This window comes from Pseudophryne corroboree, chromosome 4 (genome assembly GCF_028390025.1).
Source record: "Pseudophryne corroboree isolate aPseCor3 chromosome 4, aPseCor3.hap2, whole genome shotgun sequence".
NCBI lineage: Eukaryota > Metazoa > Chordata > Amphibia > Anura > Myobatrachidae > Pseudophryne > Pseudophryne corroboree.
In genome coordinates, this window is record NC_086447.1 from 917,491,835 (window position 1) to 917,507,418 (window position 15,584).

Here is a 15,584-nt window from a genome sequence, read left to right on the forward strand (position 1 = left end):
CAATGCTCCAGAAAGGAGTGTAGCCAATTTATCTTAGTACCCGGCCGTAGGGTTCTCCGAAAGTTCCACATATGTAGTGTTATCATAAAGTATTTTGATAGCTTCATCTGTGTACGCTTTTTTTGATTGGAGCACCACAGCTCCACCTTTATCTGCTCCCTTAATTACTAAATCCTTGTCTTCTCTCAGGGTTTTCAAAGCCTTCTTTTCCTGGGGATTCAGATTTGCGTTGTATTTATTCTCCTTAATGTTCAAATTCCTGAATTCATTTTCACCGTATCATTAGGTAGGTTATAAGTTTAATCACAGGGTTTGCAAGGATAATCATTAAATCAGTATCAACTATTCACGGTCACTTTATTAATGCGCATTCTTTCTGTATGTAGCGCAAATAAAATGCACATCAGCACTAACACTGACAAGAAATCTTCATAGAAATATAAAGGGTTCAATTAAAACATTGATCACCGTAGCCACAATAAATTTTATGTGCCACCATATCTTCATGGCGTTTTTCCGGAAGCGGAGGCAATGGAACGCAGGCCGGGATCACAGTGAAACGCATGGATAATGAATGCGTCCACTCTGATTTGGAATAATATAATTAATAAACCATATGCACCTAATAGGTAGAGTTTACATAGTGTAAATGAGGTAATGTTAAATATATACACGGTTTAGGTTTGTCACTACAGATGCACCCAACCGTTCTCATTACCTTATCACTTCCGCTAGACAAAGCGGAAGCGAGGGCAATGGAACGCACGCCGGAGACCGCAGTGGAACGCATAGACAACTAATGCGTCCACTGCGGCTAAAAAACAACATTTAATAAAAATTAAGATTCCTGGGCACTTGTTAATAAAGAGACCTAGTCACAGATTCTAATGAATCAATGAAAAACAAAGCAGAAAGAGGCAATTAGGCACTAACAAGCTTCACACATACAGGAAGTGAATATATCAGGCTGAGAGTACTTAAACCCCCCTGCCCAGCATGATGTTACACTGCTGTTCAGGAGAGGCTGCTACTATTCAAAGTAAGTTACAATGTTTCTGTTCTCTGTAACAGTATTCTTTAGTGAGAATCTATACACTGGAGGGCTGAGTTGACACATAAATGTTGGTTCATATTAACTATGTTTGTCATCATGTTGTAATTGGGATAGATTATGAGAATCTTTATATGTTTAAGGTCCCATTTTGTTATTCAATGTAATCTAATAATGAATCATTCTCTGTCATATAAATTGATGCAAATGCAGCTCCATTGTAACATGTGAGCCTGGGATTCATTTGGAAAATAGCACATGATTATCATCAATTGTTTTATAGGCTGAACATTGTAAAGGTGGTTATAGCTAATAGAGACCACAACAGCATAATCCTACAGTTTGCACTCCTATGAGGGTATGTACAATCAATTATTTTTCTGGCCCTTTTTTGGAGCGAATTATCCCCCATCTGTATAGGGGATTAATTGACGGATAAAATTGATATATATATATATATATATATATATATATATATATATATATTATAGGCTGGACCCGTGGTGAATATTGATACATTCAGCGTGATCATTTGATTTTAAATCCTTTTTGGTATGTACTTATTAATATTTAAATACCAGTTTGGACTATTTGCAAGTATTCTGTAGTTATATGAGGCACAATTGTATGGAAATTCTCCATTAATGTTATTATTGTATATACTGGTAACAATATATGACCATTATATATGGTCTTTTTTCAACTCTGTAAATTCTAGCATCTGTATTTTTGCAATTATACATCACTATTAAGTTGATTATGTCCATATATGATTGTTTCCATGAATATTAACGAGATCTATTTAATCCATCTATATTAATCCATCTATATAGATCCATTTAAATTTCATGTACCACCCCCCCTCCTTTATAGTAGTGGATTATTTAATTACCCTTATTATGCAATTAATTAATTAATTTTCATTATGATATGGTTCTTTCAGAAATTGATTGTGGGACTAATTATACCGTAAAAATCGGTTTTTGGCCCCTACTTTGATTGGTATGTATCAAACACTATTTTCAGATTATGATCAACATGGTATATTGGAAAAATAATTTTTAATAATTTTCTTATTCGATTCATATCTATCAAATAGACATGAAGCCCTGATGAAGTCCTTGGGACGAAACGCGTCGGGTAGTGTTTCTTGTGAAAACATCAGACATCCTGTATAATACACCATTTGATGGGATACATTGTCTGTTATCATGTCTGCAATAACATTGTAAACTGTATTTTTATTATATTTACCATTGGATTTTCATGTAATAATCTCCGTTCACTAAAAGTATGATGTACTTGGTGAATATGTGAATAAAATCTATTGTTTTTATCACTTTGCGGTCATAATCTGGAAGGATATTGTATGTACACAACATTTCTAGCTCCCTTTTGACATTTTGTATTGATATATATATATATATATATATATATATATATATATATATTAATAGAAAAGCGCTGACAGGTCTGAGGCTGTGTATTGCACGCTGCAGAACCGGGTTAGGCGCTGGGTCGTGAGCTGGCAAACTCCCTTTGTGTCTCTCTGACAGGCTTAATTGTGGGTCTGTCCCCTATAGCCCAGTGTGTTTGGTGGTGTCGGGGCGCGTGTGTCGGCATGACTGACGCTGAGTGCTCTACCCAGGAGGAAGCAGGAGTGGAGACAGTACAGTCTGTGGGAGTGACCCCGTCTGCTGAGTGGGTAAATATGTTGAGTGTTTTGAATGCAAATGTGGCTTTGTTGAATAAGAGGTTTGATAAATCTGAGTCTCAACACCAAGCATGGAGGAAAGCCATGGAGGATGCATTGTCACAGACCCCTTCGGGGTCACAGAAGCGTTCATTTACCCAGATAGCGGATACAGATACCGACACGGACACTGACTCCAGTGTCGACTATAATGATGCCAGATTGAATCCTAAGCTGGCTAAGAATATTCAGTACATGATTGTGGCAATAAAAGACGTGTTGCATATCACGGAGGACCCTGATGTCCCTGATACGAGGGTCTGCATGTATAAAGGTAAGAAACCTGAGGTAACGTTTCCTCCCTCTCATGAACTGAATCCTCTTTTTGAAAAGGCTTGGGAAAATCCTGACAAGAAGTTATTGATTCCCAAGAGAATTCTGCTGACATATCAGTTTCCTTCGGGGGACAGGAAAATGTGGGAGTCAACCTCCTCGGTGGACAAGGCTTTATCGCGACTATCCAAGAAGGTGGCACTTCCGTGTCGTGACACGGCAGCCCTGAAGGATCCTTCGGATCGTAGACAGGAAAGCACATTGAAATCCATCTATGTCGCTATGGGTACGCTACTCAGACCTACCATTGCTTCGGCATGGGTGAATAGCGCTATTGAAAAGTGTGTGGATAACTTATCCTCTGAGATTGATACCCTGGACAGGGATAGCATTCTCTTGTCATTAAGTTATATCAGGGACGCTTCATCCTATCTAAAGGAAGCTGCGAGGAATATTGGCCTATTGGGATCAAAGGCCAATGCCATGGCAGTCTTGGCTAAGGGGGCATTGTGGGTTCGTCAATGGAATGCTGATGCTGAATCAAGGCTATGGAAGCTCTGCCGTATAAAGGTGGTGTCTTGTTTGGTGACAGCCTCGCTGACCTGGTATCTACGGCTACTGCGGGTAAGTCATCATTTCTACCTTATGTCCCTGCACAGTGGAAGAAAACATCACACTATCATATGCAATCCTTTTGGCCCAATAAATATAGAAAAGGGCGAGGGGCCTCCTTGCTTGCTACTAGAGGTAGGGGAAGGGGAAAGAGGTCACCGGCTGTGGCAGGTTCCCAAGAGCTGAAGTCCTCTCCGGCTGCGGCCAAATCCACCGCATGACGCTGGGACTCCTCTGCGGGAGTCCGCACCGGTGGGGTCACGTCTCCAACTGTTCAGTAAAGTCTGGGCTTATTCGGCCCTGGATCCTTGGGTATTAGAAAAAGTGTCCCAAGGGTGCAAACTGGAGTTTCAAGACATTCCCCCTCACCGATTTTTCAAATCTGCCATACCAGCTTCTCTCCCAGACAGGGAGGTAGTATGCGATGCAATACAAAAGCTGTGTCAAAATCAAGTCATTATCAAGGTGCCCCCGTCACAACAGGGAGAAGGCTTTTATTCAAGCCTGTTCGTGGACCCTAAGCCGGACGGCTCGGTCAGACCAATTCTGAACCTAAAATTCCTCAATTTCTATCTGAGAAAATTCAAGATGGAATCTCTCCAAGCAGTGATATCCAGTCTGGAGGACTGGAATTTTATGGTGTCGGTTGACATAAAGGATGCCTACTTACACGTCCCCATATATCCTCCGCATCAGGCTTACCTGAGGATTGCAGTTCAGGATTGTCATTACCAATTTCAGACGCCGTTTGGTCTATCCACGGCTGCAAGGATTTTCACCAAAGTGATGGCAGAGATGATGGTTCTCTTGCGCAAGCAGGGAGTCACAATTATCCCGTACTTGGACGATCTCCTGATAAAGGCGAGATCGAGGGAGAAATTACTAGAAAACAGTGCACTCGGTTGCTGGGAAAGATGGTGGCGGCCTACGAGGCCAGTCCATTTGGCAGGTTTAATGCCAGGGTGTTTCAGTGGGACCTGTTGGACAAGTGGTCCGGGTCTCACCTACACATGCACCGGAAAATAATCCTATCTTCCAGAACCAGAATCTCTCTCCTGTGGTGGCTGCACAGTTCTCACCTTCTAGAGGGATGCAGGTTCGGGATCCAGGATTGGGTCCTGGTGACCACGGATGCAAGTCTCTGAGGATGGGGAGCAGTCACACAGGGGGGAAAATTTCCAGGGAAAGTGGTCAAGTCAGAAAGCTTGTCTGCACATAAACATTCTGGAATTAAGGCCATTTACAACGGCCTGTGGCAAGCGGAACATCTTGTTTGCGGTCTGCCCATCCTGATTCAGTCGGACAACATAACAGCAGTGGCGTACATAAACCGCCAGGGCGGAACAAAAAGCAGAGCGGCAATGGCGGAGGCCAAAAGAGTTCTCCGCTGGGCGGAAAATCATACAAGCGCTCTGTCAGCAGTCTTCATTCCAGGCGTGGACAACTGGGAAACAGACTTCCTCAGCAGACACGAGCTCCATCCAGGAGAGTGGGGTCTTCATCAAGAGGTCTTTGCAGAAGTGACAAGTCATTGGGGAATTCCTCATGTAGACATGATGGCGTCTCGCCTCAACAAGAAACTTCGGATGTATTGTTCCAGGTCAAGGGACCCTCAAGCAATAGCGGTGGACACCCTGGTGAGACCGTGGGTGTTTCCGTCGGTCTATGTGTTCCCTCCACTTCCACTCATCCCAAAGGTGGTAAGGATTGTAAGAAGAACATGAGTTCCGGCGATACTCATTGTTCCTGACTGGCCAAGGAGGGCCTGGTATCCAGATCTTCAGGAATTACTCATAGCAGATTCGTGGCCTCTTCCTCCACGAGAGGACCTGTTGCAGCAAGGTCCGTGCGTGTTCCAGGACTTACCGCGGCTGCGTTTGACGGCATGGCGGTTGAACACCATATTCTAGCCCGGAAGGGTATTCCCAGTGAAGTCATCCCCACTCTGCTTCAGGCTAGGAAAGAAGTAATGGCGAAGCATTACCACCGTATTTGGAGAAAGTATGTATCTTGGTGTGAATCCAAGAAGGCCCCTATGGAGGAATTTCAGCTGGGACGTTTTTCTCCATTTTCTGCAAGCTGGTGTGGACGCGGGCCTAAAACTAGGCTCCATTAAGGTACAAATTTCGGCCTTATCAATTTTCTTTCAAAAGGAAATGGCCTCCCTTCCTGAGGTTCAGACTTTCGTTAAAGGAGTTCTGCATATCCAGCCTCCTTTTGTGCACCCGGTGGCACCGTGGGATCTTAACGTGGTGTTACAGTTCCTGCAATCTCCTTGGTTTGAACCTTTACGGAAGGTTGAGTTAAAATTCCTCACTTGGAAAGTGGTCATGCTGTTGGCCTTGGCATCCGCAAGGCGTGTGTCTGAGTTAGCGGCCTTGTCTTACAAGAGCCCCTATTTGATCTTCCATGAAGATAGAGCGGCGTTGAGAACTCGGCAGCAGTTTCTGCCAAAAGTGGTTTCAGCGTTTCACATGAACCAACCTATTGTGGTGCCAGTGGCTACTGGCGCCTTAGTGGAATCAAAGTCCCTAGATGTGGTCAGGGCTTTGAAAATCTATGTAGCCAGAACGGCTCAAATTAGGAAAACTGAGTCTCTGTTTGTCCTATATGCTCCCAATAAGATTGGGACTCCTGCTTCTAAGCAGACTATTGCACGTTGGATCTGTAATACGATTCAGCAGGCTCATTCTTCGGCTGGATTGCCGTTACCGAAATCGGTGAAGGGCCATTCTACCAGGAAGGTGGGCTCATCTTGGGCGGCTGCATTGCAACTTTGACGAGTGGCTACTTGGTCAAGTTCAAACACTTTTGCAAAGTTCTACAAGTTTGATACCCTGGCTGATGAGGACCTCTTGTTGGTCAATCGGTGCTGCAGAGTCATCCGCACTCTCTCGCCCGATCTGAAGCTTTGGTATAAACCCCATGGTCTATGAAGCGACCCCAGCATCCTCTAGGACGTATGAGAAAATAGGATTTTAATACCTACCGGTAAATCCTTTTCTTAGTCCATAGAGGAAGCTGGGTGTCTGTCCCAGTACGGACTCTCTGGCCCTCATTCTGAGTTGTTCACTCGCTGGCTGCTTTTAGCAGCATTGCACACGCTAGGCCGCCACCCTCTGGGAGTGTATCTTAGCTTAGCAGAATAGCGAACGAAAGATTAGCAGAACTGCTAATAAATAATTCTTTGCAGTTTCTGAGTAGCTCCAGACTTACTCACAGATTGCGATCAGCTCAGTCTGTTTAGTTCCTGGTTTGACGTCACAAACACGCCCAGCGTCCGGCCAGCCACTCACCCGTTTCTCCAACCACTCCCGCGTTTTTCCCTGACACCCCTGCATTTTTTAGCACACTCCCGGATAACACTCAGTTACCACCCAGAAACGCCTCTTTCCTGTCAATCATTTACCGATCAGCAGAGCGACTGAAAAGTGCCACAGTATCTACAGCAAAACTGCTAAGTTTTTAGTTAAATAACTAAGCGCATGCGCCCTGTGTGCCTTGCGCATGTGCAATTAGCAACAAATCGCAGCATAGCGAAAATCGTCAACGAGCGAACAACTCGTATTGACCACCTATCTGCAGTATTTGTTTATAGTTATTGCTGGAGTTACACAAAGGTTGTGTCTAGTTATGATCAGCCTGTTGCTGGTTTTTTGTTCATGCTGTTGACTGGGTTTGGTTACAAATGCCATGTTGTGCGGCGTGGTGTGGTGTGAGCTGGTATGTATCTCACCCTTAGTTTAACAATAAATCCTTTTCCTTGAAATGTCCGTCTCCCTGGGCACAGTTCCTATAACTGAGGTCTGGAGGAGGGGCATAGAGGGAGGAGCCAGTTCACAGCCATTAAAAGTCTTAAAGTGCCCAAGTGTCCTGCGGATCCTGTCTATACCCCATGGTCTATGAAGTGTCCCCAGCATCCTCTACGGACTAAGAGAAAAGGATTTACCAGTAGGTATTAAAATCCTATTTTCATTACAAACAGAGCGCAGTAATTACCATTTTTGCTATAGAGTTAGAGTGTAAGCCTGTGAGTAAGGCCTTCTTACCTCTCTGCCAGGGCTGTTCCTAGACAATATGGCTCCTAGTGCGAACAGCAACAAAGTAACAATGCACAATCAGCAACTGTTATATACATTGTTGCTAAGTATTGTGAAACATTAGATACAATAATTCTCAGCCTGGTGAAGTATTCTGGGGTCTATCAATAAAGAAAGCGAAAACAGAATTGTTATATTACTCTATATATCGCATCAGTTCATATATACTTACCTCTCCAGTGATGCAATCCGATATCCAGCGCTACAGTGTTCCAGCAATTCTGGAACATGAGAAGGGCGGAGTCAGAACAGATGCCGGGCAGAAGAGAGGGAAGTAATTAACTTCCCTGCCCGTTTCGTCACGGTGCTCAGACTACGCCATCCTGAGGTGGCGAATCTGAGCACGCAGGAGAGTCAGAAAGCTCTGCTCTCCGTTCTTTAATTAATCACACTCACCACACTATAGTATTGTGAGGCGGCCATAGTGCGGGGCTTCCGCTGGACAAGTCGGGTAATTCTCCATGAAAACCCGCTCTGTGAATGGCACTAAGCAGAGAAAGGAATCTCTTTACCGCAAAACGGGGCTTTTCTCTGCTCCATGAACACTATCAGACATGATACTTTTTCTGTTCTTTATCAGGGTGTACTGATTCTCTGGGCCTATGTATACACACTCTCTCCTCATGCCTCTTCCCATGTCTCTCTCTTCTCCCCATGTCTCTCCATCACTTTTCTCATACCTCTCCCTCTGTCTCTCCCTTACTCTCTCCCAATGACTCTCTTTTTTTCTCTCTCTCTCTGCCCCTGGTCTCTGCCTCTCTTTTTCTCCTCCATCTCTCTCTCTCTCTCCTCCCCCGCCTCTCTCTCTTCCCATGCCTCCTCCTCTCTTTCCTCCCTCTCCCCCCATGCCTCTTTCTCACAGTTACTCACCAAAAAAGTTAAACCACGCCCCTCTCATAGATGACCATGTCCATTTTCTGGAGGCGAAGCGCGTGCTTGGATACTGTTTTTATTTGAAAGGGGGGAGGGGGGGATTCAGTATTTTGCCCTGGGCGCCAAAGACCCTAGTTACACCTTTGCTAATGGGCCAATTGAATTTCTCCCTCGCCATGCTCAAACAATTGACTTCCCCCCAATGTGTGTTTATTTTCCTGTGGGGGCCATTGTGTTTTATTTTGTTCTTGTGCAATGTTATTCGCCTGGTTTGAGTTGCACCGTGAATGCGACACATTCATACAGAGTTGGAGTATGGATTCACAAGCATGCACAAAGAAGTGTATCAGAAATGTGTTGGTTGTTCCTGGGCGGTTTCAGGAGGGTAACTAATCAGACACAAATGTAACATAGTATGGGTGTGATATTGGAGTAACAGGGTGTGTACAGAGACGCTGAATCACAATGGAGGCCTACTCATATGGATGATCTGCACTTAGCTCTGGGCAGGTGAAAGTTTCGGTGTTGCGGCCGCTGGTGACGGATAAGGACGCACAATGCATGGTTGCAGCGTCTGCAGACACGGACGGGGGCATCTCAGTCTAACATAATTTCGTTAATAGGTTTTCCGACGGTTTTGACGTTAGTAAATGTGTGGCTTTGGTCGGTTTACACAACCAACCGAAAATCGTCCCAACAACCAAAACTGACGGTCTGTGAATTTAACCCCCTGTCCATTTTTTGGACCAACGCTGTTTATCCCTTTCACAACTACATCTTATTCAAAATGACAAAATCTGGTGCCTGTGCCCGATTCACAAGCCAATTTCATGCCCAAATGCTTGTTGGTCCAGGCAATTTGCAATTTAAATTGGTGTAAGGGACACAATTTTATGTTATACAAGGTTAACGTAGTGATCATTCTAACCTTACTTAATTGTTTTAATATAATGTTCTGAATGAAGCTGGAGCCAAATGAGGAGCTAACTTCAGCCTCATTTTCCAGCTCTCATGAATAAATAAATAATAAGAAATGGTGATTGCCCGTCCTGTGACTGTCTGTTACTGCGGCAAGCCAGCCGCTGCCGCCCCACCACCTTGGCGTGCAGGGCAGAAGGATGGAGAGGCCGACTTACCGGCGACCCGCCTTGTTGCCAACCAAAAACTGAGAAGAGACCACGTAAATTGGGCAATAAAATTTGGTCACAGCTTTATTTCCATAACACAATCACAACAAAATAATCGCAGAGCAAGGAAAGGGGAGTGGTGCACACAAAAGGTCTCTCAACGCTGAAACCACCTGGGGTGTGCCCGTCCCAACCTTGTAGGTACGTGACCACGACCCCTACCATTTGGGACCAGCTACCATCTGTACAACACCCTCACCTGGCGCGCAACCCGTATGGCCCATATTGCTGGAACCAGGCGTGCGGCCACCTATTGGTGAATATGCGAGGCATTCAGACAATCCCCTACTTATGCCTTGTGCACCGCTCCCTCCCCGCCACACGAGGACCCAGAGACCTGGGACTGAAGCCCCCACCAGGCCTTTGCTGGACCGATGTGCTCCCTTGCTCATGCACCGACCACTGCACTAACCCAACAAACTGCTGTGCTGCTGGTGCTTCCTCCGCTGGCTGTGACCGACTCACTGATGGCAGCATTTACCTTTGCTCCAGACCCCCTTTGGTTCCTCACCAAGCTAGCCTTGCTATGATTATGACCATATTATGCGCAGCACTGCCCCGTTATTCAAGCTGTGACCTCCCGGGCAGGCTTTGATGGGGGCTAACAACATCATCTCACCAATGTCATTCCTTCTGAGGCACTGTGCTTTTGCCACAGGCCACCCTGCTCCAGGCTCCACCTCTGGTGGGGCCTCTCTAGCCCTTACCCACCACCTGCCAGTGCTGCCCAACCAAAATGCAGATCCTGCCACTTTCTGCAGCTCCCATATGCCCCAGTAATGGCCATACGTAGGCCCACCCTTGAGCATTACCTGTCAGCAACCTTGTGCCCGCCTCTGGCCTGGGAACAGCTATTGGATTTCTCAATCCTCTGTGCCCAGATTTCCCCTGGAGTGCGCTGCTGCCCTGGGTCCTGCGCAGGCTTCCCATTCCTGGAAGGATCAGTCGAAGGTCTCATCCCCTGCGCCGCATGTGGCACAGAGCCATAGACTAGGAAAACTAACCGTCAAATTGAACAGGGAAACAATGACATTGCCGATGCCCTCCCTGGCTTTTGCTAGCAAGGCTGCCATTCTTCGCCTTCTGACTGCTCTGATTATTCCGCTGCCCGACTGCTATTACACCAGATGTTGTCCCTTATCCGTGGCGTCGTGAACAGCTGCCCCCTACAGAGAGGATAGGTGCTGAAATAAGCGTGCAACTTACCTTTCTGTCTTGTGCTCTTGCCTGCACTTTCACCCCCCAGCCCGCTATCATGCGCCAAGATTACGGTACCGCTAACCCCTAAAACCACAGTTTCTCCTAGAACCGTTGTATCGCGCCATGCATGGCCGCCAACCGCCCTGTACCCAGAATTGCCAAGGGTGAACTGGTCCGCAGAGGTACAGGGGAAACCCTCAGTGGGCCCCCACTGCCTGCAGGGGCCACCTACTCTTCTAGGGATCGTGTTCCAGACTGATTCCTTGAATTATACGCATTACATTATATTGTACAAGACTATAGTGCATTTTCTACCAAGTATTGCTGCAAGAGAGCCGTTACGCTATACTAATGCACTAGCAATGCCTTTTAAATATATTCTTGACTTGGGCCCGGACCATGCTCACTCTGCAGTGGCCGGCCACGTCCCCTCTTGCAGCTGGCCACGGATCTACGCGAGGGCCTCTATCCTTACTTTCCCCCGTTGGACCCTTACTGGCCTGAGCCGACACTGGACGAACCTGAAGTATCTCATCGCATTCAGACCATGTTAGAGTATGCTTCCCCGCAACCGTACGTAACACACAACGGTCCTCATTTATCATGAAGAAAAAGATGAAGTTCAAAATACCGTTTTCCCCCGCCGTGGCATAGTGGCATCGCGCTGTTCTATTTAAGAAGAGCCTCTGCCACGGTGAGCGAATGCGGCACTTGCCGCGTCAGTGCTGATGTTTACCTTACATCAGCGCTGACGAATAATCTGTGTAGGGAGAGTCTACGCATGTGCCGGAATATGGTGATTTCTGGCCACAGCGGCCATTTGGGACTCCTCAGGCTTCCTGTCTCTATAACGTGCTGCATGCCGGGATTGCTGCAGGAGGGGGGAGCTGGAGCGCAGGACGGACTCCACTGCAGCGGTGTCCTAACGTCTGCCCGGAACAGACGAGGCCATTTCAGGTAAACGAGCGCTATTTCAGAAATAGGGCTCATTCTTAAATACCGTTTATATGGCCGCAGGATGGGGAATATGAAAGGCCAATAGCGCTGCTAATTAGCCTTGTTAAGTAGCGATTAATCCCATTTAACTCCAAAAACGAGTTTCCGGCAAGGAAACTTGTTGTTAAATGGGGGGCAACATGTCAGAAGTGGGATCGGCACCCACGCCTCCATTCGGGTAACTAACCACCCACATCCCGGCAAGGGAGCATACCTGCGTCTGGCGCCTTATACCATCCAGCCATCATGCTGTGACCCTGCCAAATGCCGCTGTATTTTCAGCTCTTGTCAGGATCCATTGTCCTCTGAAGTAACCCGGTGGCTCGCCTGCGCGCTCCCAGTACCCTCAGTCTGTGCCTCAGGAAGCTTACTTATAACTTGCCCCTCGCTGGCATTACTATTATGACCTTCGCTTGCTATATTTGAAATAACGCCGCTTTGCGTGTTAACGCACCTTATTGTGCTGCCAACTCTCATTATCCCCCCTTGCGGGTACCCTTGAGCGAGATACGGGAGATCTGCAAATGTACTCCTTGCTGTTATCCCCCCTCTATAGTGTGCTGCCACCTGGGGCGTTAGCGTAAGAATTGAATGTTAATCTTTCTGTATTTACACATTAGAATTACTCTGAGTATCTGGTGACAGAAAGCTGTATGGGGAATAGAACCATAGGTTTGCGCATGGGGGGTGCCTGATGCGCACAGGCACCCCCTAATGTCTGGCACCCCGATCTCACATGCCTGATGCAGCGATTGCTGAGCAGGCTGATTACTGTCCCCTCTGCGCTGCACCCTGCAGGACTGCATTACTGACCGGACGCCTGGGTTAATCAAGGGTGCCACTGCCACCGGCTTTCAAATTCCCAGCTCCACCACCATGTACAAAAACAGTGTGATGTGATGTGATTACGTCATGCTGCTTGCACGCCCACCCATCACACGCTCACCTCTCTCCTTCTATGCTATGCCAACGCCAGCCACTGATGAGGAGCAGCATGCAGCCATCGTCCCTCTTAGGAAGACAAATTCAATACTGGCAGGCGGTTGGCAGCAGCATTGACATGTCACTTGTTTTTCCAGCAGCAGCAGTAACTAGTCTGTGACTGTCAGTGTCAGTGAGTGACTGACTTGTAAGTAAGCTGCTGCAGCTTGCAGGGGAAAGAGAGGGGGAGCCAGACCAGGCTGAGGAGGACCAGTGTAATTGCAGTGAGTGCCATCAGGAGTGTTTGTTTGGTCACACCACAACATCTGACAATGTATCTGCTTTATTAGGATTGGTACAAAGGTGGATATTTTATATGCGTTGACCATCAATAGATGGTGCTAATCACGCCCATAAGGCGGTGCTAGACACACCCCTCTGATGGTGCACCCCCTAATAAAATGTGCTGCGCACGCCAGTGAATAGAACCTGTGTTTCCATGTCACTAATGTGGACAGTATCGGGCTACAAGCCCTGTGCGTCAGCACAGCACCTTCCTTAATGATTTGGTTAATGCTGTAACGGTATGAAAAAAATAGCACATACCATAAATATAGGTAAAGCCTGCAAGATGTAAGCGAGCCGATGCTCGTGATAGAGACATTCCATACCCCAAACTCATAATGTTCTTGTGTGTCTAGGGATGCCTTCACAGGTCTAATGCATAAGCAATGTATTGTATGGGGATCACCCCTTTATCTACAGTATGTGAATAAAAGACATGTCATAGTAAATGTATATTGCAAACAAGAAACCCAAATTGCAGACAGCACCGCTAACATCCATACTTGCAAAACTACCTAAAATAGGATTTTAATACCTACTGGTAAATCCTTTTCTCCTAGTCCGTAGGGGATGCTGGGGTCCACTTCAGTACCATGGGGATATAGACGGTTCCGCAGGAGCCATGGGCACTTTAAGACTTTTCAAGGGTGTGAATCGGCTTCTCCCTCTATGCCCCTCCTCCAGACCTCAGTTATAGGAACTGTGCCCAGGGAGACGGACGTTTCGAGGAAAGGATTTACTTTTATACTAATGGTGAGATTCATACCAGCTCACACTTCAACCATGCCGCACAACATGGCATTCAACATAACACACGCCAACAGGCATGAACCATTTACAGCAAGGGCGGAGTCAGAACAGATGCCGGGCAGAAGACAGGGAGGTAATTAACTTCCCTGCCCGTTTCGCCGCGGTGCTCAGACTACGCCATCCTGAGCTGGCGAATCTGAGCACGCAGGAGCATCAGAAAGCTCTGCTCTCCGTTCTTTAATGAATCACACTCACCACACTATAGTATTGTGAGGCGGCCATTGTGCGGGGCTTCCGCTGGAGAAGTCAGGTAATTCTCCACGAAAACCCGCTCTGTAAATGGAACTAAGCAGAGAAAAGATAATCTTTACCGCAAAACGGGGCTTTTCTCTGCTCCATGAATAGACCCCATTGTTTGACAGGAAGTGGACGGGGTAAATAACACTGGCCAGCCAGCGCGCAGGTTCTGCATTTGTATCAAAAACTTATTTTTTATGCTTTGAATTAGTTACTCTGTTATTGAACATCTATAGTTAGCATGGGATATTTTTAGCTTGTAGATCAAGTTGCTATTTTTTTTCAACATATAGAAGTAATATATAGGACCGCTTTTGTTCAATATTTTCATTAACGACCTAACAGAAGGTCTCCAGAGCATGGTGTCAATTTTTGCAGATGATACCAAATTGTGTAAGGCTATAAATACAGAGGAGGATGCCGAGTCTCTTCAGAACGACTTAGTTAAATTAGAAGCATGGGCAGCCAAATGGAGAATGAGCTTCAACACAGACAAGTGTAAGGTAATGCACTGTGGTAACAAGAACAAAAATTACACCTACCTACTAAATGGGGTAAAATTAGGGGATTCTGTACTGGAAAAGGACTTAGGTGTCCTCATAGATAGCAAACTAAGCAGTAGTACCCAAAGTAGGACTGCAGCAAAGAAGGCTAATAAGATATTAGCATGCATAAAACGGGGTATTGATGCTAGGGACGAGAGTATTATACTCCCATTATATAAATCACTAGTGAGGCCACACCTTGAATACTGTGTACAATTCTGGGCACCGTACTACAAAAAGGATGTCCTGGAGCTTGAAAAGGTACAGAGGAGGGCGACCAAACTAATTAAGGGTATGGAGACGATGGAATACAAGGAAAGGCTTGAAAGACTAGGCATGTTTACATTGGAAAAGCGGAGACTAAGAGGGGATATGCTCAACATCTACAAATATATAAGGGGACAATACACAGAGCTTGCGCTGGACCTGTTTTTGGTTAGATCAACACAGAGGACTCGTGGAAACTCGCTCAGGTTAGAGGAGAGGAGATTCCGCACAATACGGCGTAAAGGCTTTTTCACGGTAAGGACAATACGTGTTTGGAATTCCCTGCCCGAGGGAGTTGTATTGGCGGAATCTGTCAACACCTTTAAGAATGGGTTAGATAAATTCCTATTGGATAAGGATATCCAGGGGTATGGTGCATAGTCATGCATTATAGTTACTATAAATAGGGATAAA

At 46.2% G+C, this 15,584-nt stretch overlaps 1 long non-coding RNA gene across 2 annotated transcripts; it reads left to right on the forward strand.

Moving 5' to 3' along the window:
* Nucleotides 1-939: 939 nt before the first annotated feature.
* On the forward strand, nucleotides 940-2,390 carry LOC134911899 (uncharacterized). Of its 2 annotated transcripts, XR_010176948.1 has the most exons (4): nucleotides 940-1,039; nucleotides 1,335-1,409; nucleotides 1,995-2,053; nucleotides 2,151-2,390. It is a non-coding gene; the product is annotated as an uncharacterized LOC134911899 (long non-coding RNA). The 2 variants fall into 2 exon arrangements; XR_010176949.1 differs by lacking the exons at nucleotides 1,995-2,053; nucleotides 2,151-2,390 and adding an exon at nucleotides 1,543-1,602 and having other exon boundaries at nucleotides 942-1,039.
* The last annotated feature ends 13,194 nt before the right edge of the window (nucleotides 2,391-15,584 follow it).